Source organism: Tupaia chinensis, unplaced genomic scaffold, assembly GCF_000334495.1.
Source record: "Tupaia chinensis unplaced genomic scaffold, TupChi_1.0 Scaffold000612_1, whole genome shotgun sequence".
In the NCBI taxonomy this organism is placed as follows: domain Eukaryota; kingdom Metazoa; phylum Chordata; class Mammalia; order Scandentia; family Tupaiidae; genus Tupaia; species Tupaia belangeri.
The window spans coordinates 183124-190643 of NW_006160131.1; the positions used below are offsets into that span (position 1 = coordinate 183124).

The 7520-nt window shown below is 48.8% G+C and overlaps 1 pseudogene; it reads right to left on the minus strand.

Moving 5' to 3' along the window:
• Positions 1-1989: 1989 nt before the first annotated feature.
• LOC102470496 (40S ribosomal protein S6-like) lies at positions 1990-2746 on the minus strand (annotated as a pseudogene).
• Positions 2747-7520: the final 4774 nt, after the last annotated feature.

Sequence of the window (7520 nt, forward strand, 5' to 3'; positions counted from 1 at the left end):
GGGAGACCCCCGTCTGGGTGCTCTTAGTGAGCGGGTTCATGGCACACATCTGAACCACCACGGGCAGAGGAGGGAAGTTGCCTGGGGGTCCTTCTGTTCTCCGGCATGCTCCCTCTGGCATAAAAACAAAAACAAAAGCAAAACTGCTGCAGACACCACTCCTTGTTAGAAAGTATCCCCCATGGAGCACATGTGAGAGAGAAGCACTCCCCAGGTGGCCACACCACTCTCCTTCCCGGATGCTGGGTCTTGGCACTCCATGCGTGTCTCAGGCTGAGCAGGCAGGCGGTTGCAGCCACGTCCCCGTGGGGGATCTGGCTCCCCTCCAGCACCAAATCTAGACGAGACGATGCTGCCTCGCTCGCAGCAGAACTGGTGCGGCAGGTAGCAGGGCTGGAGAGCAGAGTGAGGGACAGAAGCCCACTCTCATGCCGCAGCTGTTCTTACTCCTGGAAAACCCGGAGGAATCTGGAGACGGGAGACTAGTCATGGCAAGAGAGCCCGGCATGGCGATGAGGTTGGCGTTCTGAAGCCAGCTGCATTTCTCGGCTTCGGCGATGAGAAGCGGACGTCGGGTCCTGCGGCCACCAGCCCCGGTGGCTGTTAGTGCCCCAATGTGACTAGTCCACACTGAGAGGAGCTGTGAGAGCAAAATGAACATCAGGCTGCAAAACCTGGCGCAGAAGAGGAAAACATTACTACTACTTCGTACTAGTGTTCATAATAAATTACATGTTTAAATTGTATTTTCGATATCTTGGATTCATTTTTACTTGACCTGTTTGTGGCTTTCTTCAATGTGACATTTGAAAAATTGGTATTATACACATGAGAACTTCCAGAATAGAGAAAGGACCTTGAAATCCTCCCCGAGGAAATAACTAAGAAACAAAAATGACTAAAAACCACCACAATCATTTCAGGACTCTGAAAATGAACCAAAGGCATTGAACAAGTTGGCAAGCTCTTACCTGAGAAAAACTACTGAGTCTTGCAAAAAGCAGGCGTGTGCATGTCACCCTGGCACTGCCGCCATCTCGCCTCCCACCCCAGCACCAGGGCAGCGTGGGTAGAAGCAGCCTCACTGCTTCTGCAGAGGCTGCCGTGCTTGGGGGCGAAGAACAGCCCCCTGCCGACAGCTTTGTTCTCGATGGGAGAATTTCATAGCGAACAGTCAAAGGCAAGAATGGAAGCTACTTAAGGCTGACAACAGGAGGACAGGCAAAAGATAAGAGAGCTAGCCTGTGGCATGGCGGTGAAAGCGGCTGGATCCCACATGGCAGACTGCTGGTTCAAGTCCCAGACCCCAGATTTCAAAAGCACAACAGGTGCATGTGCATGTGTGCCCAAACTCCTGAGAGGAGAACAGAGGATAAGAGACTGTGCTGTGCTGGGAACCAGCAGTTGGCGTAATGGCTATGTTGCTGAACTCCCATATAGTCGTCCATGATTCGCATCCCGGACCCGGTGGCTTAAACACTCACGCCGGGCGTGTGTGCGTGCGTGCCCAGGATCCCGAGAGGAGAATGGAGAAGGGATTGCGGCGTGACCATCCCCCCTTGGGGGTGATTTCTCGCTTTCTGTCTCTCTGTCCTTCTGGCGAGTGCACGCGCCCTACAGCAAAATAGCAAAACCTCTCCAAAAAAAAAAAAAGACCGTGGCATGGCCGTCTCCTCTCAGGGTGGCTTCCTCACTTTCCTTCCTTCTGTCTCTGGAGAGCATGCACGGCCTATAATGAAAACAGAGAGACGGAAATTTGAAAGAGAGATCTAGAGAACAGGAAAGCCCAAATGGGGACCTGGAAACATTTTCATGGGAACCGAAAGGCTGTCTTCACCCAAAGGCAACCCCAGAGAGGCGCTACCACTCCCATCCGACTGAACCTGGGACCCTGCGAGCCGACAGGAAAGCCCAGGCAGACTCGGTAACTCACTCTCTGGACTTTTCTTTTTGAGATCTGATCTTATTTATTTCTTTCTCATAAAAATCTTACTTTTGACTGGATTCAGACTTAGAAGTAGAAGCTCTCAGAGAGGACAGCCTGCGTCTCTTCGCAATCTGTTCTTGGCGTTTTTCTTCGGCCTCCTTCATTCTCTTGGCCAAAAACTGAGCCCACTCTGCTGCCTCTTCCTTGTTTTCCTTAAAGCCTTGTTTTTTTGCGAGCAATACGCCAGCGTTGGTGTGCAGGACACGGGGAGTCACCGACGCTGACAAGAGTCAGGTGCTCTGGTCCTGGGTTTCTCACCTTTTTTATTTAAGTGCTTTCTTACAACATATCGGCGGGCATCATCTTCTTCAGAGAGACAGAAGTTTTCGGATTCTGCTAGCTCCCTCAGGCCCCAGGAGACGAGGCACGGCAGTATCGGTCAGTTCTGGAATGTCCTTCGCTCCTTTTTAACAATAACCAAGGTGAGAACGCTGAGGTTGGCATCCACAATGCAGCCCCGGACAGATTCGCGCTTTCTTCCTCCAGTTCTCCATGGTCTGGAACAGGAATGTCCCTGACTCAGTGGCAGATGGACACGGCCGGGGGTCAGGACACCCTGCTTCCTGGGGAAAACTTGCCGTTTCCATCCCTGATCTGGACTACATAACCCTCCACTCCTCACCCAGTGCATCAGCAGAACTTCTGTGGCCATGCGCTTCTCATAAAAAGAACAAAGTTTGTGTTCATCGTCCACTTCAGTGAGTTTCTGGCAGCCCGTGGCTGGGAAGGAGATATTCAGCTTCATCTTGAAGCAGCTGACCTCCTCTGAGTCGCCACAAAGAGCTAACTCTCTGGACTTTGAACACACACCTGTGCACACACCGAGCCTTCGGGGACGAGATCAAAGCATTATTCATGGCTGGCCCAGGGACACCCCTAGGAAGCCAAAAATGACACCACCACCAGGAAGTGGTAGCAGAGCCCAGAGGAGCAAGTTTTCTGGATTTATAGCAACTTTATTGAGATACAATTCCCATGCCACACACTTCTCCCATTCAGCTTATAAATTCAGTGGGGTTAGTATACTCACAGATGCTGCAAACATCACCACAATCAATTTGCTTTGTTTCATTTTCATTTTTCGCTATTGAGTGTGTGCAGAGAGAAAAGGGAGAGCAATTGAGAAGTCACTCCCCAGGGTGACAGCCATGCTGCAATTCCTTCTCCTCCATTCTCGTCAGGATTTGGGGCACACACATGCCCAGCATGTTTTTCAAATCGTCAGATGTGGGATTCAAACTGCACAGTGGCCACGTGGGATCCAAGTGCCTTAACCACGGTGCCACCCGCTAGCCCACCATAATCAATTTTAGAACATTTTTATGGCCTCAGGAAGCCCCATGCCCTTTAGCTATGCCTCCTCTATAACCTCATCTTCCCAACCCTGAGTGACACTCACTTCTTTCTTTCTTTTTTTTTTGGAGAGGTTTTTGCTATAGGGCACATGCGCTTGCCAGAAAGACAGAGACAGAGAGACAGAAAGCGAGAAATCACCCCCCAGTGGGGATGGTCATGCCGCAGTCCCTTCTCCTCCATTCTCCTCTCAGGATCTTGGGCAAGCACGCCCACACGCCCGGCGTGAGTTTAAGCCACCGGGTCCAGGACGCGAACCGCAGTCGACTATGTGGGAGTCCAGCGACATAGCCATTACGCTAACTGCTGGTCCCAATAAATAATTCTTAAAAAATAAAAAAATCCCGACAGGGTGGAGAAATGGAGGAGAAGGGTCTGCGGCATAAACATGCCCTCTGGGAAGGGGTGCTTTCTCACTCTCCCTGTCTCTGTTTAGACACACACACTCTGACAAAAAAACAAACAAAGCCACACATCATCAGAGAAATTTTTTTTAAATGTCGTTTTAACCAGTGTGGGGCATAGAGACCGGTAGAGTAATACCTGGTAGACATTGGGAAATCCATAAATGACTACTCTGAAACCAGGAACGCCAACTGCGTCAACAAGTGAAGATGACCGCAAGAGCTGTTTGATTCCTGATTTTCTGCGCTAGCTGTGAGGAGTCTGTGGCCAATCTACAGCAACGAAGACTACGAATCCATTACTGCATCTGCTTGCCACTTTACTTCCTTGTCCCTAGGTCTTGGGGCACGAAGTGGAGGGATGTGGGGTAAACTGCTTGTCTGCTGCAGTTTCTAGGACCAATACCCCGAAGGCCGAAGGCTATGGCACCGAGTTAAATCAGTCCCTCCCTGCCAGTCCCCACTGCACAGATACTCTGCAAAGTGTGTTGTGAACCGGGAATGCTTCCAGCATTGTTGGCTGTGACTGAATCTTGCTCAGCGTGCTGTGTAAATCTCACAGCCAGGGTGAGGAAACCCCGGGAAACCTAGGCTGTTACCTTTCTGGGGCAGTGCGGGATGCCTGGGAGACCCAGTGTGACTCACCATTGAATAGTAAATTAGGCTCTGGGACCTTTAAGGACCTTGATGTGCTAGAGGCAAACCGACCCCTTGTTTCATCAGAGGGGCCTTCCTGATGTACTAAGTACCCTGGAAGGTGGTGTTCTGAAACAACCTCTTTTGGTCTCGCTATAAGATGGACCCAGCAAGCTTTCCTCTCCTGACTAAGCAAAGTAAGTTGCCATGCGCTTCGTGGTAGAGTTGAATCAGTCAGTAGAACAGGTTAAATATAAGAGCTTTGGGGTAAGCAAGGCCTAGGTTTGAATCTTGGCACTTGAAAACTGTGGTCTAGGACATGTAACCAATGATCGCCTAATAGAGTTGTTTGGATTATTGAATGAGCTCATGTATGCGAAGTAGTTAGCCCATAGTTAAGTATTCGATAGATAAAAACAAGGACAAACTCATTGAATACAGATGTCATTATCAGTAATGAGCTGCTTAGAAGAGGTTTCAACTCCATAAACATGTCCACCCCTTTGTTACACTGACTCTCTAAAGAAAATAAACTTTCCTTAAACTCAATTGACACAATTTAGACTTTTATTAGGACTCTGCTTTTATTGATGAAGGTTTTCTAGGCCTAAAGTTATGCATGTAGAATATATGTCTTAGAACATACAGGAATATTCCTTTGAGAGAAACTCAAAGCTAAGATTTTCGTCATGTTGCCGGGGAGATTCAATCCATGGGGTCACTATGCGGAGTATGAGGGTCCTGGGCTTCCTCTGGGAAAGAATTCAAGAGCAAGCCATTGAGGGAGGGTGAAAACAAGGTTATTAGGGAAAGTCTCTGGAGAGGACTACTCCATAGGTGCAACGGCCTCATAGGAAGAGGTGAGTGACTAGCTTTGCTTCTTCAACTGAGAGAAAGGGGAGAGAGAACTGTTAGAAGGGGAGCCCTAAAGATAGAAGGCCTACCCTCTAGATACGGCAGCCCCAAACTTCTGAATGTTCGGTGAGTGCCTGGCTTATATGGCTTAATGCCAGGCTAAGTAAGTAATGAATTTTCTGGGCACAGGACAGTGGTTTTCCTGGACTACTGTCCCTCCCATTTTCTGGCCTCAGTAGGGTAGCTCCAGTCATTGCCATAGCATGGTTATTCCAAACGGCCGTGATGAGGGACAGGAGTCATCTAGCATGCTAACACAGTGTAATGGAGAGTCTGAAGGTTGGGCAGCAGTCGTTGCAGAGGCCGTGGTGGGGACAGGAGTCATCTAGCGTGCTAACACAGTGTAATGGTGAGTCTGAAGGTTGGGCGGCAGTCGTTGCAGAGGCCGTGGTGGGGACAGGAGTCATCTAGCGTGCTAACACAGTGTAATGGTGAGTCTGAAGGTTGGGCGGCAGTCGTTGCAGAGGCCGTGGTGGGGACAGGAGTCATCTAGCGTGCTAACACAGTGTAATGGTGAGTCTGAAGGTTGGGCGGCAGTCGTTGCAGAGGCCGTGGTGGGGACAGGAGTCATCTAGCGTGCTAACACAGTGTAATGGTGAGTCTGAAGGTTGGGCGGCAGTCGTTGCAGAGGCCGTGGTGGGGACAGGAGTCATCTAGCGTGCTAACACAGTGTAATGGTGAGTCTGAAGGTTGGGCGGCAGTCGTTGCAGAGGCCGTGGTGGGGACAGGAGTCATCTAGCGTGCTAACACAGTGTAATGGTGAGTCTGAAGGTTGGGCGGCAGTCGTTGCAGAGGCCGTGGTGGGGACAGGAGTCATCTAGCGTGCTAACACAGTGTAATGGTGAGTCTGAAGGTTGGGCGGCAGTCGTTGCAGAGGCCGTGGTGGGGACAGGAGTCATCTAGCGTGCTAACACAGTGTAATGGTGAGTCTGAAGGTTGGGAGGCAGTCGTTGCAGAGGCCGTCTTTTTTTTTTTTTTTTAACTTTAAAAAAAATTATTATCATTTTTTTTTTTCAATAAAAAATTATTATCATTATTATTTTCCAGTATTGATCAGAGAGAGACAGAGAGAGAGAGAGAAGAAGTGAGAAAGCAAGCCACGAGGTCCAGGACTTGAACCGTGGTTGGCCATGTGGGAGTCCAGCGCCTTTAACCACCATGCCACTTGCCAGCCCGTCTTGATTCCAGTCTTTCATTCACTTCCTGTCTGTCAGGTAAGGTGTTTGGAATGTTTCAGTACATGGTCAACTTAAGGTTTTCTTGTACATGTTCTCATGCAGAGATGAAGCTACTGGATTAACGGTGCTTCTAATCTTGGTAGCGGATTCAGAAATCTAAAGAGACCCCATGAGTAAGTCTTCTGGCCAGAGGTGTTCATTTGGCAGGTAACTGCCTTAACAGACAGAATTGAGGGAGTCAGGTAAGAGTGTAAGGCTGACTGGTGCAGGGATCCTGGGAATAAGTGACTACTTTTACCCTAGTTACTTTGGAACTTAAGCCAACTGAGCACAATGTCCAAATACAGCTCATATAAAACAACCTAGAAATATTTTGTGGGTTCTAGGCACTGAGATACTGAAGATGACATAATTAGGTCTTTGCCTTTGTCAACACACTTTTACTCTTTTAGCAGAACCATGCATTTTCTTGACCACAGTCTCATATCCTTCTGAGGCAAAGCTTTCTCATGCCTCAGAAAACAAGGGGATTTTTCTTAGACGCCAGCTTGAATTTAGTGTGAAATGCTGCAAGATAAGGCATGCTTTAATTTGCAAGACTGCCCAGGTCACACAGCTCAACATGCTATCTGACTTGCATCCCTTAAGTGGTTATACCAATAAACTTCATTCTTTGAGCAAAACTGGTTAGTGCACTGGGGTGGCATTGGTCCACTTTGAGGACCTCATTTCTCAACTGGAATAGTTAAGAGCAGAAAGCTGAGTGGAAACTGGAGTGGTCAGGGACAGCATCTTAAAGGAGATGGACCATCAAGAGTGGATAGGTTTAAATCTGTGGATACAGTTATGGTGGCTATTCCAGATGGCAAGAGTAACACTGTCCTTCATGGTGCAGCTTGGTCTCTTCTAATCTTTCAACTGTCTTTTCAACTTCTTAAAGGTGGATTACATTACAACCTCCAAGAGAATTCCATTTGTCTTTTCCGCTCTACTTTTTTTTGAGAGGTCCTTTTCCCCCCCCCCACTCTTCGGCGCCCCAGTCTCGCC